Genomic DNA, 16,517 nt, shown 5'->3' on the forward strand with positions numbered 1-16,517 from the left:
ACCCGCATCCCGTGGGAACTACTTCCCGTACCGGGATAAAAAGTAGCCTATAGCCTTCCTCGATAAATGGGCTATCTAACACTGAAAGAAATTTTCAAATCGGACCAGTAGTTCCTGAGATTAGCGCGTTCAAACAAACAAACTCTTCAGCTTTATAATATTATCGATACATTTGCAGTATTGTTTTGACATCACTACATAAGGTTACAAATATTTAAAGTTACTAAAACGATGCATGTCGATAATTTTGTTCCGTAAATTATGTTCCGTAAAATATTGATAGTAAGGCTTGTTGACACAAGATCGGTATTTGCACTAGGTACGATGCTTAGATCATCGGCATTCATCGATTGCGCGATGAGTAAATATTGCCTTCACTACTCGACGTGTCAGGCATGCTAATACTATTGCTGATAATATTATTAGTACATATTTACATTATATGACCAACGGATTCACTTACCTTTGTGTTGTTTGAACGGTTCTTCATCTCAAGAACCCTCATTTTAGGAAGTCATCTAGAATTGTAATTACTCTTAAAAATACTACTCATCTTCTTCGAAACTGTTTGTATCAGTTGCTTGCTCATTCTTCGATGTTTGAGAACAAGTCTATGCCCAAAAGTGAGACAATGAGAAGGCCGATTATGATATGTTGATCTATAAGTTGTAAGTGTCCCAAGGTTATTATTTTCATAGTTGAATACCTTACTTCGTCTCTAAGTTGACTTTTATGGCGTAAAAAATGAGCAGGTGAAACATTCTATAGCGCAATTAATTTTAAATGGAATTAGGAATTGTTATTTGAACAACAGTTTCTAGGGTGACATTTAAGATCGTAAAACCTACGAAGTCGCACTATGTTCAAAAATATGAATAGCGAATTTTGGTAAAGTTTCCACTGCCTTTAAGATGAGTTTCTGATTATATATGAATGGTGCGCGTGCGATGGCACAAGCCCTGCCCCTTGTTTCCACACAATCTTGATCTCTAACCTTACACGTAACCACTCGACGTTGCCTATAAATGGACATCTTTATGAGAATTACTATCCCTGAGGTATTGCAATAATTTTCCGTATTCCTACTGTATTAGTAAATCATTGAGATTTATTAGTTTGTATCTTGTAATTTCAATTAAGTTTCTAGACACAGTCCTTAGAGCATTGGTAATTTTCCAGATGCAAAATATCAGTAAGATATTATACTGAATATTCATTTACGTAGTTGTGTAAGATGTGTCGCTTTACAAAATGTGTTGTTGCTACCCAAAACCAAAACTTTTTGTACCAACGTTTGTCAAAAAAACATGGGAACAAACACATTCTAAACAAACATAACGAGAGCTTACAGCTTACGTCGAAGAGGACGTTCGGATAGCCCCGGAGAGGTCGGCGTGAGGTCGGATGACTCACTGCAAAACCGGATCTGAACCGGCAAACTTATAGCTGGGGTCTGCGGCTTAAACCACTACCATCATGTTTTGTAATACTTGTAATATGTGAAGCTCTGGGCCTAACGAACTAATATTATGTTTTTGAGAGTATGTTTTCTAAGTTACGGTCATTATCGGCACTTGTATCATTACCTCTTGTGCATACGGTTATGTATGTATAATCGTTATCATTACCATTAAATGACTAGATTAAGTTATGTTTTGAAGAGGTCTTCGAGCTGTAGTGGCTTTTGTTGTGGTTACTGCTAATAATGGCCATGATGACAAATATTAATCTTCTTTCGAGTACCTATAGTTCTTTGACGACGTTTGAAGTGAAATGCAGTGATGATGAGGCGTATTGTTTTTCAGGCAGTTTCGTCTCTTTCACATAGACAAGTGAATATGCTATTTTCCAATATTGTACCTCCGAAGACTAGGCCAGTAGGTCCCATAATATACACTGTACACGGTTTCGCCGGCTTCCGTGAATAAGGTGCTAAATGACCAATGCATAGAAACTTTACTACCTATAGAGATGTTTGCGATGCGTCTCCTTCGATCGTTTCCAGCACTGTTTACGATTTTTGTTTGAATACCTCATAGGATAATGAAATACAACATTTTTCTTGATTTAATATTTTATTGTTATTTAGTTACCTAAACAAAAGAAAATCAGTTGAAGTCATGTCACGAAGCGACGATATCTTTATCAGTCTCTTGGGCAAAACAAAGATAGTGTGAATCATTTCTAATATGGTTTTCAAACAGTCTGAGAAAGGTATTAAAGATTTATTTTATAAGGCTTATTAATTTTATTATTGCACTCTCAGAAGTTATCATTCTGCTTGTAAGTTTATGACTCCACGCTGTCACTGTTCATGGAACAAGTAATTGACTATTTTTCTCAAGCAATAAAACTATTATTTGAAGGCAATTTCTACGCCTTTCTAACCCTTTCACTGCAGTCTACAGAAGTTTCAGATCAGAAAATAATACGACTTACGACATAGTGGTTGATAATCTTTATTGTTTTATGACTTACGCTTGATAGTTATCGTTATTATTGTACTTTCACGTATTTCCTTCTAAAATTCTCGTGTGATAAATGCGATCCTCCTTATTTATCGGGCCATTGTACAATATTGCATATTTATTTGCGTTTGCGCCGGAACACGCCGATAACACGATAACTGTACTAATAGATAGTAAACTTATGCAGCATTTTGATATTCTGTATTCTAAAATGGAGAATGAAAATAATGAAGAGAGAATGAGAATGTAATCACCAAATCCCGTTCAGATTTCGTTTAAAACTGTTCTTCATTCTACATTCAAATTGTCTTTGAAATTCTCTTTTTTTTTTTGCTCGAAACAGGTTTTCAGCGCACATATTCAAATTAACGGACATATTGCACAAACGGTTAGCCTGTATATTTATTCATTCAAGTTTTCTGACTTAGCGGCTTCCTCTGATTAAACACAATTTTTACACGAGTTTTTCAGGAGATTTTCGTAAAGGACATAATGAACGAGCAAATTCATATCTTGGAAAATGAAGTTTACATTAAACATAGGTGTGGCAAATATCGGCAAGATATAACTTATACAATACACTTTACAAGTGATATTATATCTTTATAAGTACTTATAGAAGTCGTAGAGATAAGAAGGAGTCGTAGATAACGTCAAGTGCTCATTTTGCAGTATTGCCTATTGGTTATTAAATAATATTATTGAAAAAAAGCTAGAAACTCGATTTTAATTATGAATTAATATAAGAATGTGTTATGGTCTCTGTAATTAGCGTTATGACAAGTAACTTATAGATATTGCAATGATAGCAGCATGCCAATTATAATTACTGAGAAAAAAAACGTCTCTTCATTCTTAGTATCGTGTTAGTGTCGTCGAGTTTTACTGAATATCTAATTTTTATAGTGCTTCATAGAATTAATTAACTAATCATAGAATTATAAACTGCATTTATTTTTAACACAGGTATAATTAAAATAACACAGTGTGCTTATTGCTTAGTGAGATGACAGAATTGAGTGCAACATCAATTGAATCCAGGACCTACAGCCATGTTTAGTACCGTAAACAAAGAAACCCAATGTCCAGTTCGCAAAAACACTTGCGTTCCGAATTTTAACACTTCCATCGTCGCGTGTCAACTGAATATAAATCAACAAGACAGCGTCGCCTGGCACCTCCTCCATAAAACATCGATACCCTACTTGTGACCGTTCATAGGGTTAATCGTACAAACACCAAGTTTTTGCCACTTACGCACTACACAAGTGCATTGCTTGTAAAAACTAGATGAATTAGTCACTCCACTATTTTTTGTACGTTTTTTTTTGCATGTAAGCATTCACGGCTTTTAACATGTTTTTTGTTAGGTGTAATAAATGGCCGGAAAAATTGTGACATTGTAATTTTAGTGTTTACAGGTGCACTGTCTTTTGTATGGTCTGTGTAAAGGTGTGCTCTTCGACTCGATGATGTTAACACTAAAACAACACATAAAGTGATGTTATTTGCAACGTCGCTTGCAGTGGGTATTAATTACAAGCATGGCAATAATTATGGGCTTTTAAGATGTGCGATAGAATGAGTAGCCTCGCCAGCTTGTTACCTAAGTACATCGTAGATTTGTGCACCTTGCGATAAAGAAGATAAACTTTTAATGAATGTTTCTATAATTCCATTAATTTTCGTAGAACAAAGAGTTTAATGCTGTAGAAGTAGTAGACAGAATTTAACAGATAGATAAAACCACAGTGGTGTAATACTTGATAGTACGAAATAATCATTTTAAATCATGAGCCTATCGGATCGAACTCTCTTTTACGAAAACATATTCAGAATCCCCTAGTTTGTTCTCCGCTATTTGTATCTCTTATTGGAGGAATTAGGAGTAATATTTTCAAAACCACAGCATTACTTTGCCAACAATTGTGGTTTCAGCTGCAAAGGGTCTCGCTAGCTGGTACTGTTATTTTCAATCAGGTCTCTTGATTCAGCTTAGAAAGGCCATTGGTTGTAACTAACCAGGCTTGATCTTATTTACCTAAAAGATCCTAAAAAACATATGTACTTGAAGATCGTCTCATCTTCTAAAGGACAGTTGTGTCACTTAACCTTTTTGGTTGTCAAACAGGTTATAAATTATCCTTGGATGTTTCGCAATGATAAAATAACTATAATACCGTCACGTCCTAATAATTTGGAGCTACTAGTTAAAGATGTTAAATAGTCCTATCTGATCTTTGAGTATTATTAAATAACAGCTTACGAGCCATCGTAAATGCGAACGTAGCATCGCTTCTTTGAAACATGATGGTATTCTTGGTATTCTATCAGTTGCCAAATTGTTATAATAATGATGTTTCTATAGTGATGACAACATTATATGATCTATACTACCAATTTTATTTTATGTACACCTGCGAGGAGGATCATGCCAAGTCCAACAATCACCAATCATCATGTAAAGTCATAGATAGTCGTAGAAGCCTTATTCATGTACCAATATGACCATGGAAAAGTAGAGGTAATTTGCCCTTGCTGTTATTCTAAACGATCAAACGTTAGCCAAATGTCATACCCCAGGGAAGCCTTTTTGATCCTGCCCAATTTATTGAAAGAAACGAGCCTCATACAATCGTCCATCCTAAAACCTATTTCGAAGTTAAGCAGCAGTGAACTTAGAAATATAAATCCGTGGCATCTTTATATCACCCACTTACATGTCCAATTACTTTCGGTCAACGACCTCACATCTAATTGCTTGGAATAAGCTAAATTGGTTTGTGACTGCCTTCTCACTGGCCTTTGAGACTGTCGATCTAAACACTTTGTTTTACACGGAAGTCGCTCGTTATACTATAGTTTTGTAAGATTATTTCAATAAGCTCTACAAGCCATGTAGTTGCGACTAAGATATTTTCTGCTTAGCGGGGCAAAATATTAGATTTCTGACATAACGATGAATTGCTCAAAAGGCTGTCAATGATATCAGATTAGCGAATTAAAAATCTTTTAATCGTTTCTAATAGTCTGTCCCAGATTAGAAGGTACACCAGTCTGGCAAGTAATTGTATAAGACATACGTTATGTCACTTTTCTGGCTTGTCGTAGTGCCAATTGATTATGTCATATCATTACTGTCCAACGAGCAATATTTTATAGACTTTCTATTTAGTCTCAAACTGGAACTCAAAATTGCCTTTGATAAAGAGTGTAAGATAAGCTGAAAATTACTGAATGCGAATGAATAACAAAAATAACACCGTCAATATTGTCCATGCATATTGGAGTTAAGAATGGAACGAGGATGTCATCGCATCGTTTATGGCTTATTCTTTTAAATAGCCTGACCGCAATGACTCATTCGACTCAAGCAAACCGCTAAAACAGTTGACACACGTTTTTCCCACATTCGCGTATCAGTATGGAAACATTTATGCATTTGTAGAGAGAAAAAAACATACAAGTACATCGTGACCTACAGAGGTTGTGCAATCGCTTTATGTAATCAAGTTGTAAATGTTCACACAATGCTGACAACTGCGTCTCTCTCGCACGCTAGTGCTAATGCAATCTTTTGCCTTATCGGAGGATAAGGCTTCTGGAACTTTCAAGGTCCTTATCATGATCAGCTGGTTATCTGGACATATGCGTGGAACAGCTGGCCTGTTTTGTTAATTAGTTCTTTTCCTTAGAAAATATAATGAGCGGTCCCTTTATCAAATAAAGTATTCGTATGCCTTTTACTATACAGGTGTAACAAACACAAATGTCGCATTAATACATGAAATCGTAATAATGCCTTTGTGGTTGTTGTCGAAAAATGTTTTTCAAGTTTAATGCACTTATATGCGCCACTGGGATACTCAAAAAACGGCCGGGAAGCCGATCCCCAACAAAGGTTCGGGTCTTTTTTCTGCGACATAATCTTGCATTACTAATCTCGCATATTACCTGCACTCAAATGCTTTAACAATATCATTATCGTGAAGGCCATCGCAATTATCACTGAACATCCAAGTGGCCACAGACGTGACTAATGGAAGTCCTATGTGAACAAGTTAACTAATGACGCTATACATGTATTGCTAAAAATATGCCTCTTCCCGGTTGATGTCGGCTGCCCTAAGTTTCCGCTGATTAAAAATATTGTTGCTATTTCAATGGGGACATACTGTGTTCTGTACAATCAATGTATGCATCTGCATTCAAATTGCTTTAAAATCATCAAAAATGGATAGTAAAAAAGTCAAAACCACCCAGCCTATAAGTATAAGCTCACGAAATTAATCCAAAACCGGATTAAAATTCCAAATCTGATGTGCATATTGCTCAGAATCCCATGTGGGCTGCGGTCGGCAAGATGACGTCACCCGATGCGTCTCTGTGAGGTCAATGTGAAGCACAGATACGCAAGAACGCCTCATATTTAATACCAGACGCATCAGTCTATCATGTTTTATGGTTGTAAGCCACGGATGATAAAAACCGTGTAAGTTTATTGCGCTTCACTTTTTTGTGAAGATAATATGTAGATAAATAGACAAGTAAGATTAGAAACACATCTCAAGAAATTATTTAATGATGTACTTTTTAATGAAATTGTAATTCATACCAGTGACACTGGCACTAATTAAAGTGTAAAAGAAACCGGCTTGATACCATCAGACGAAAACAACATGATGCAACCTGTCACATTAACAAAGTTTATACCAATTCGATATGCCTTAAACGAAGAAGAAAACAGACATTAAATTAATGTAACGTTAATCCACCGCGAAGTTCTTAATTGTAGACGAATTTAAAAGTAATAAGAATCATGTTTAACTGTATTCGATCTTTTGAGAACGTGTCACTCAACGATCGAAGCAGGTGATCGCTAACTCCATTCTCCACAGCGCCATATATGAAGAAAACATTTGTGGCAAATTATTCTCATTTCATTTACTCATTAATTACAGTTTTCAAAAGCCATCTTACTCCATTTCACATGAAATGAGACACGAAATATCGCAATAAACTTTCTGCCTATCGATCACGATGAAGTTACGGCTGATGAAAATGTGTTTCTGCTCGATTATTTAGTTAATTTAGTGGAGTCGGGCACAATTGGGGAAAGTGTTGTCAAATTGGGCGAGTGTACGGTTCATCGCGTCGTTGTAAACGCTACAGGCTGGGGAAAGTTGGCTAGACGTTAGATACGCCTGAATCATCGCTGACGCAGACTCGAGAGCTTTTATTGCATTGTTGAAAGTCAAGACGCGCCTAACCATTTTAATTGCATTTCTAACCAATGTTCTTCATTTGTTACAGGTAATTGCCAGTCATCATAACCGACTCAAAACAAATTGCTAATAGATTGAAAGGTGAAGCCAGCGAAAATGATTTAATAACAGGTAAAGCGACATAGAATGGTATTGTAATTTTCTGCATTACAAGAGTTAAAATTACAATAATTATAAACGAAGCCAGCTGATGTGTTAACCTTTGTAGCTCAGCCCCTGCTCTCCTTAAGTGGCATAAAACGACAAATGAATTCACACAATTATATTTTCTTGACTGATGGCTGCCTTCAACATTTCTGCTATTAAGTACTGAGGCTTCCTTTGCTATAAAGAATATGTTCCTTATAGTTATCAAAATATTTGCGGATACAATGACAAGCTATGGTTAGATTTCACAGTGAAATTAATTTTAATGTGTCAACACCGGTTACGAAGCACAATCTGTTTTATGACCCAAGTTAAATGCAATTATACCAACATCAGGTTCATCTACCTGACTATACATTACCACTGAAAACACCACTTTTAGCACAGATAACTATCTTCAAGCGACATTATTATAATGAAAAGCCATTTTAGTGTAGAGATCTGTGCAGCACGTGATGCGGCGTAAGCGTACATAATAACAATCGTAATTGTTGCAATTATCGTACAAGTGTTGTGGCGGACCGATACGAATGCAGTTTTATTCTTGGAACATGTGGAAATTTCTAATGTTCAGGATAAATAATTTAGATAAAAGCAGAAAATTCTACTCGTTTGAGAAGGTTAGAACCAAACATGCCAACCAGACATGCATTTCCTCTGCAAGTGTGAAAATCTGTAGATCAAAATATCCAGGTCAGAAGCTGAGATCATAATCTTCGAACTAATAAAAGCAAGGTTCCAACCCAGAGTAGTTATGAAATGGTGACCCTTTCCTAATTTGGACATTCAACTGTGACAATCTGCTACATTTTCGACGTAAACACGACACGCAACAAATGAAAATGGACAATGCATGTGCGTTGTCAGTGTGGTGTAATGGTATCTTGTATCTCATTAGCCGGTGATCTTTAACGTTCATAATGAATTCCTACTGTAATACTCGCAATTATGTTGGTGATACCAATGATTTCTACGCAGCTGCCTCGTTTAATTCAGAAACAACCTGTTTTAATGCTCCCGATATTCCCAGTGACGGCTGTCATGGTTTCAATACATGATTTAAGGATTTTATCAGATAACTAGACAGCGGCATCGACGAAGATATAATTGCTTTAAATAAGATCGAAGTTTCGAGCAGGCTTTACTTTTATAGTCTAGCCAGTGGCCATATTAAAAACAAAAAATACTGGACACGCAAAGCAAAATACTTAGTATAGCACGCACAAATGAGGGTATAAAAAGTGCGTTTATAGCAAGTCCATTGTCTATAGCTCAGAATCCATTAATAGGCAAACAAAGCCCTGTCTAGTTAGAAAACGACAATAAACTGTGTTCTAATGAAATTCTGAAATCAACTAGTGCTTGACGATGATAATTGGCAATAATTATGCAGTATTCCATCTATGGAAAGCCATCTTTATGGCCACAGACGAGTGCTTCTAGTCGCCAGTCCTTTAGAATTTAGTACAAGTTTAGTGTTTGTGTATAATTTACTACCTGTTATAATAATGGCGTTTATATCGGCTTCACCTGTCTTCCCCTAAGATATGTTATTATGATTCCATCTATCTGATAACTGAAATATCATCGAATCAAAAAAAAGCTTTTGTTGTTTTCATTTTTACTTTTAATTAGATGCTTCATGTCGTAAAACAGAACATTTCTGATGCTTGATAGTTTATTTTAATGATCGAGCTTATTAATTTTCTACGCATTTAATAGTTATAGTTTATCTATAAAAAGGCGGTTCACAGTTCGCATTCATGCCAGTCGTTCGTATTCGTCCTGATCTTAATTAGTTTCGCAAAATGTTAGTCGTGAGTCTGTAGTTGGGGGCATGCTAAACAGTCGTGCAGTAAGAAGTTGTCCTTTGCATGTTTCACAACGTCCTCTCTCCGATCAGCTGACGAGGCTAGGTTACGGGTCGTAACACTGCCCTTTCTAACTATTAGCCAATGTATTGCAGATGAGAATATGCACATTATGTGCTCAAATTGAAGAATAAGCGTCGCTTTGATCCATTCGTTTCGCTGCATTCTACAAAATCACTTTTTAAAGTTCAATCGTTTTGCAATTTGAGCACGATGCTGTTGATCTTTAGCAGCAAATATGGTGCAGAAATTGTTAGATAGATAGTTTAACAAGCTCAAAGCGTCTTTATTGAGCTGTTTTAAAGAGTGTGCTTTTTGTATTTGGTAAATTGTGCATATTTAACAAAATTTTAATTTATCAATAACGCGATACATCGATCCATGGATATTTCAATGTCAGAGTTTACTCAATACAAACAATGACAGCTCTTGATCTATGAACCTTATAATAAATTTTAACCTTACGTAGTGACGGTTCAGACAAGGCTATGATGTCATTGTAATAGCTAAAGTATGAATACTTATAAAAGTCTGAGATCACCACATTTTAATACGTATACAAGCGGGAAATCTCATTGTGTAATCATTTTAAAGGCCATCTGTTGTAAGTTTGGTCATGAATCTATGACTCCTAGTAGGACAAAAAACTGTAAACTACTTAGCGAAGTTTAAAAAAACTTGAGCATAATGTTCATATTATTCTCATAGATTCTCGCTTTAAATGTTCATCAATGTTAACGCCAAACATAAAAATCTAATTTCTTCATGTGACCAGAGCACGTCCTTAACAAGGCAAAAGCCAGTTCTGGTTACAGCTTAGTTACATTGAATAGCCCAGTGTAAAAATCCGGGATAAAGCTATTGAGAATTCTTGCTGGATGCAACCTAGACAGAGATTCCTCAAAGCCTGCACTGCACAGCCAAAGCGATGGCTAACAATGCTATAATATCTAGATTAGTAAATACTGTATCAAATGCAGCTGCAACTGTAGAAAACTCATAGATATTTTAATTTAAATACGTCGTTAAACAGCTATTATTTGTACTGTTATTCCGCAATAAACTGGCTTTTATATCTATCGTAGCTAAATATTTCCAGTTTACTAAAAATAAACACTAAAATATTGGAGACTATCTTCCACCTCGTTGGACGTTGCTCCTTAACCTTCAGAATCTTTATTGCATACCGTTAGGCAAAGAAGTGGTACACGCCGCACGATCAGAATTTTAAAACACCCATTTCATTCCTTATTCAACCTGAGTCATTCTTAATTAGATTGTTGTTCGAGCAAGGGAATTACTGTTACAGTACGTGTTCCAAATCGAATGAGTTGTAAGCAGTGTTTTTATCGCGAACGTGCAGATATGAGCCTTGACGAGGATCGGCCAGATAGTCGAGTGCATATGCATTGTGGCTCGTAGCTCTGCTGTAAGCAACACCGGATGGCGACGTATTGTGCAAGTCGCCGCACCCTCGTGTTTCCGGACCTATAAACTTTTTTGTTGACCCCGTTCATTACTGTTGTATGACCATTTTTGTCAAAACTAGATTTTGTTACTACATAATGTGCTTTGAACCTTAACGCCCCTTTTTTGGCTACGTCCAAATTGCTTATGTATTTCAGGATCAAGTCCATTCATCACCCGAAATAATAGTGGCAACCCTCCACAACACCCAAAGGGAATTCAAGTGTCTATTTTAGGAAAACAACTTAGTGAGAGTAATGGACAATCGTAAATTATTCGACGCGTTTAAATCACGCGGAAGTGTGCCCGCACCTGACAGGAGCAATGCGGACTGCTTCGGAAAATTTCACTTTAACGAAGCCACTAATAACAACTATACTGCTAATCTACACGCGATTAAGATTGTAGTAAAATTTGACTGGATGAAGATTGTATCAGCTCACAAAATTCTTTCTAAGTTTTACTATCGGTTCCTCATTTCCTTTTTTATCTACCTATTTATTACCTTGTTTTCTAAGGGAATCTAGTTCTATGTAAGGCAAGACGAGAGTAATTAGAGAGGCAGGTACACTTTCACAACGCTGACCAAGGCTGGTTCGTGGTCAGGTGCTGGTTGCATTTCACTGTCGCGGGTCACTGCACTTCCCTAGGGCTTAGTTAGTGATTCAGACAGCATTAGACGACTGGTTTATCGTAGTCCAACTAACTGTATTGAATGTTGATAATTATACATTCAGCATTGCACCGCTGCCTGTTGCATCGTTACTTAAAATATTAGCGCACTGCTGCCAGCACGCTATGACAAAATCCATGTTACCTCGCCGACTATCAATCGCTCGAATACAACATGAAGACGGAACGCAGCAGCAAACTGCTGCAATTGACAAATTGATGGCCGCTGGATGCGCCGGCGCGCGGGGCGTGACGGATTATCAAGTTTTTTCGCCGCCATCTTGGCAAAAATGGCGCGTCTTGCAGTGTGCGGGAGATGTATGTGCCGCTTTCGATTTCACGAAACTGAAAGTGCCTTATATGTTCGGGTGATGTCGTTGACTCTGATGTTTGTTTGTCACGCCTGGTTGGTCACATATCGTACGCCAGTACAATACTTATCCTATCGTGTTTAACTAGAATGTTGTAATTTGGCGTTGTAATTTATTTTGTTTTCAGCCTGTCTTCTCCGTATGACGCGTCGTGCATCGTTGACCACTGTTACTACGTGTCGTTCTAATAAGTTTTTGCAACTGTTCGAGTAGCTTCGTCTGAGAGATTCATTGAGATGTTTGTAACCAAGGTTCCGTTTAGTTTCGCATATTTTTAATGCATGTAAATAATTTGTCAGTCATTACGTGCTTATTACGTTACGATGTAAGCAACTAACTTTAAATCATTAAGTTGGCATAAACTGTGTACATCAAAGCGTATGCAGGGTGCCATTAACTTTCATTCCGAAACTCATTTGAATATTGTTCTAATGTCGTATGAAATTGTTGTATTATTCATAATAGCGATACATTTGATTGCAGGCGAGGGTGTTTCGTCTTCCGCCATATTATCTCATGCATCGCCGCTGGAAAGTTGCTCTTATATTATAAATTTTATTGCTCAAATATGTGTGTTAGATACACTCCGTTGAACATTAACTGACTATTTAGTGTTATTATACTTACACTTTTTTTGAATTATATTGTTTGTTTGTGTAAAGCCGCGAGTAAATGCGGCTTTTCTTCAAATTAAGAAACTTTGTGATTATAATCACATTTTCTGTTTTCTCTCATCATTACCTGAATTATAAAACTCATCATTCCACGAGGCCGTGACTTCAGCTCAATACCTATCGATATATCGAGGGATATTTTGAAGATCTTCACTATTATGACTGTCTGACGCATGCTAATGATACAATATCATTATTATAATTAGCCCTATATTGATATCTGGGTTGTTTAAGTTGGGAGCACATTGTTCTGCAATGGTGTATGCGCGAGCGGCTCCGTGACGTAGCCACGTTACGCACCATTGCTCCACCAAGTTTCTATTCCACTCCACCAGCTAATGACACCACCATCATTGTGTCCATGACACATTCTATGTAGGCACTTTATTCATATTTTTCTAGGTTAATCTCTGTAGAAAATTTTGATTCTCGCACAATCATGAAGTAGTAGATTTTTTTTCTTCTTTGGGGGTTCTGGGTCTGATGAAACCATTTATTTTTCATGGTCAAAATGATCTCTTAGAAGTCACATTTATATTCAGTTACGCTTAGTACTTCTTTAAATGAAAATAAATATTTCGAGCATCCTGCAAATGTCATAATGATGGTCGCCCTACACGCATAACGGAGCCTCGGTCTTTCTAAACGTTTACCATTATCTTGTCACTGTAGCATTTTGTCTCATACCACGATGTTACATGAATAACATATTATTTACATGTCCCTGTCGTAAAATATGAAATATAGCTTCGGCCACTTGACCGTGACAGCCGTAACTGAAGTCGTACTTAGAAACTTATTGCCATCTCCTTCTAACAATAGAAAATAAGATTTATTGTGGCATTGTTTGAAAGGAAAGTAAGTGTTACGTATTTATGTGCATTTTATTGTCGAGTTGGTATAACGTGAAGGGTAAAACCATTTTCTGCATAAAATGATAGTGCGGATAATTTTATGTTCAGATCATTGCAAGATGTGAGCAAAAAGGTTTTATATATTGTTATCATAATTCCATAGCATTACGAAGATGTTACAGGACTGCATTTAGATGCTTTGCTTTGAGAATACCGCCATAGCGCTCTCAATGTAAAGTCATAATCTACCATGCTACAACGGAACAATCTGTTCAGTGTTTAGCATAGAAAGTGGGTAGAAATAACGTTACTCAAAGCCCTTCGACCTCAAATCGTCACGATGAGTCATGGAACTTGCAACAATGAGCTTTCGAATAACGTAGGCGAGTAGGCCACACTACAGTTGAAAAATAACAAAGAAAACATTGCTCAAAGGCTGGAAAGTAAAGGGACTGTATGTGATTGAAACGTACTTAAGCAGATTTTAGTTTTACAGGTGTAGTGTTATGATGAGGAGATCTCTTCACATCTTTCGATGAATATAATTCTGCTGGAGAATCCGTAAATACGTTGTTCAATTGCAGGATTTGCAATATACTATTACTACCATAGTAAATAGTGATGGATTATAAATCTGTAACAATAGTAGTAGCTAAACCGCAAAATTCCTATTATGAGCTCTATAGCAATCACGTGGAAGATTTCAATATTAATGATTAACTGTCACAGAACATGTTCGTCCTTCTGGAAATCGAGAGTTGTACAAACAAACAGACAATATGACACTCTGTAGGCGTTGCTGACAATGAAACTCATGAATATTCACCAAGAAGGATTCTATCTTAAACGCGGTATTGAGAAACAATATGTTCACGTGAATACAAAGTTCGAACAATATGTTGCCTTGTTTGACGTAATTAATTGCATAGACGGAAACAAGTATCTGAGGATTAAAAAGAATTGGTCGCAAAAGACATCAAAAGGAACTTGGATCGTCAATACAAATGTGATACGGATTTCTTATCCAAAAAAGGGGGTTATGTTAGATGATGAGAATACAACAAAATATATTTCCAAAGTCCTTAAATAAATTGAAAATGTAATATACCATACAAAGTCGATAAATAGCCCTATACAAATGCCTTGTTTGTACGTGGATTCGTGTCTGCAAAGAGCGTGACAGTCACTAATAGAATTGGCATCATAATAGAAACTGCCAATATTAATCGTGAAGAAATCCACTACGGCTGTATAAAGCTGTGCCAATTTCGATTCTCAGCACCTTAAAACTGGAGAAATTATCGATGTTATAGAAAATGTTTAGGCAGATTTGCAATATCAGTACCAATTTGTGTTTGAATTCTGTAGCTCTGCTTTTCGTCTACATTTTTGATTTCGTTTCTAAACTTGGGCCTTCTAAGAGGGGTTTTCCGTCTAGACTACGTCTAGTAACTAGTGCTCGTGTGGATAGGAGACAATGACCCTAAACTGTTAGGTTTGGAATACTATGCAACTTTGGATTGCCAAAGGATCTTTGTTCTCCAAATAGGCCTCAGGTCAAAGGTTGTCAACGGCCGGCGTCAAACAAGCATCGCAAATATTTCTTGCATCCGTTAGAACGTATAAACATTATGTAACGCCTAGTCGGTTGTAAAATATCAGTTAATGTTCCATGCCGAACTACAAAACGAGGCCGTTAAAGTACTAAAATGTACGTAAACGTAATGTGTGTCAACTTTGAGCGTCTAATCTGTTTGAGGCAATCGAGTCAACAGCTTGACTCATTTTGTGTGGACGAGGATTAAAATACACCAGATAAGGATACTTACTGCTACTCAAAATAGGACAGTAAGTATTAGGATCTTGCAAACCTTAAACATGACTAGCAGAATCAGCAGATATTGTCCATGCATTTTGGATAAAATACCAGTTCTCTAACTGTTAAGTCACTCGGCTTTCGAAGAATGACCAAGCCGCATGCATTTCGATTTTGTAACGGTTAGAGACCGTTCGGCCAGTAGAAGCATGGATAGTAATTTTGGTCTTTTTAATGTCCCGAAGTAAACACATTTTCAAAAGGTAAAGAAAACTATGAGAGACCATAAGCGTCAATTATAACAGTCTCCTTGCATAATGATTGCATTACTTAGTTCTTATTTCACAACAAACAAACGTAACTAGCTCATTACTAATTAGCAAGTCTAATTAAAAATATGTATAAACTTGGTCATAATAAATATTACTCTAACAAAAGAAATGCCACATTCCTCGGCATAATGTAAAGATGAAATATTATTCGTAGAAAATTATTAAATAACTGCTGACCCAAAACGTGGTAATTAACATTTTAACATAAACACGGCGTATTTTCCGTGTTTGTGTTTGAATCATTTTGTGACCGGGCTTGACATCTATGGTTATAATTCTTGGAGTAAATAAGGAACAATATTATAGGTTTCTCCTTCCGATGTGATACCAAACAAGGTCGAAGATATTGCTCATCTCATCTTCGTGAAGTCTGAAGATTATTGACCTAGAGCCAGACTATTATATATATAGAATTATTATTAGTTCTTCCATAAGTCCGTAGAATCTCAGCCGTATGTCTGACTCAGCTCAGAAGAACAGGTCACAATTTCAGTTTAGACTAACACCAAAGTTATCTAATAACCTAACCATTCTTCTCAATTGTTTTAATTGGAGTTTAA

At 36.5% G+C, this 16,517-nt stretch overlaps 1 protein-coding gene across 2 annotated transcripts in view; it reads left to right on the forward strand.

The window, feature by feature from the left end:
• The window catches only part of LOC124639032 (chloride intracellular channel exc-4), a 41,910-nt gene that overhangs the window by 14,766 nt on the left and 10,627 nt on the right, over window positions 1-16,517 (forward strand). The gene's annotated exons all lie outside the window — the stretch shown is intronic.

This window comes from Helicoverpa zea, chromosome 18, assembly GCF_022581195.2.
Source record: "Helicoverpa zea isolate HzStark_Cry1AcR chromosome 18, ilHelZeax1.1, whole genome shotgun sequence".
In the NCBI taxonomy this organism is placed as follows: domain Eukaryota; kingdom Metazoa; phylum Arthropoda; class Insecta; order Lepidoptera; family Noctuidae; genus Helicoverpa; species Helicoverpa zea.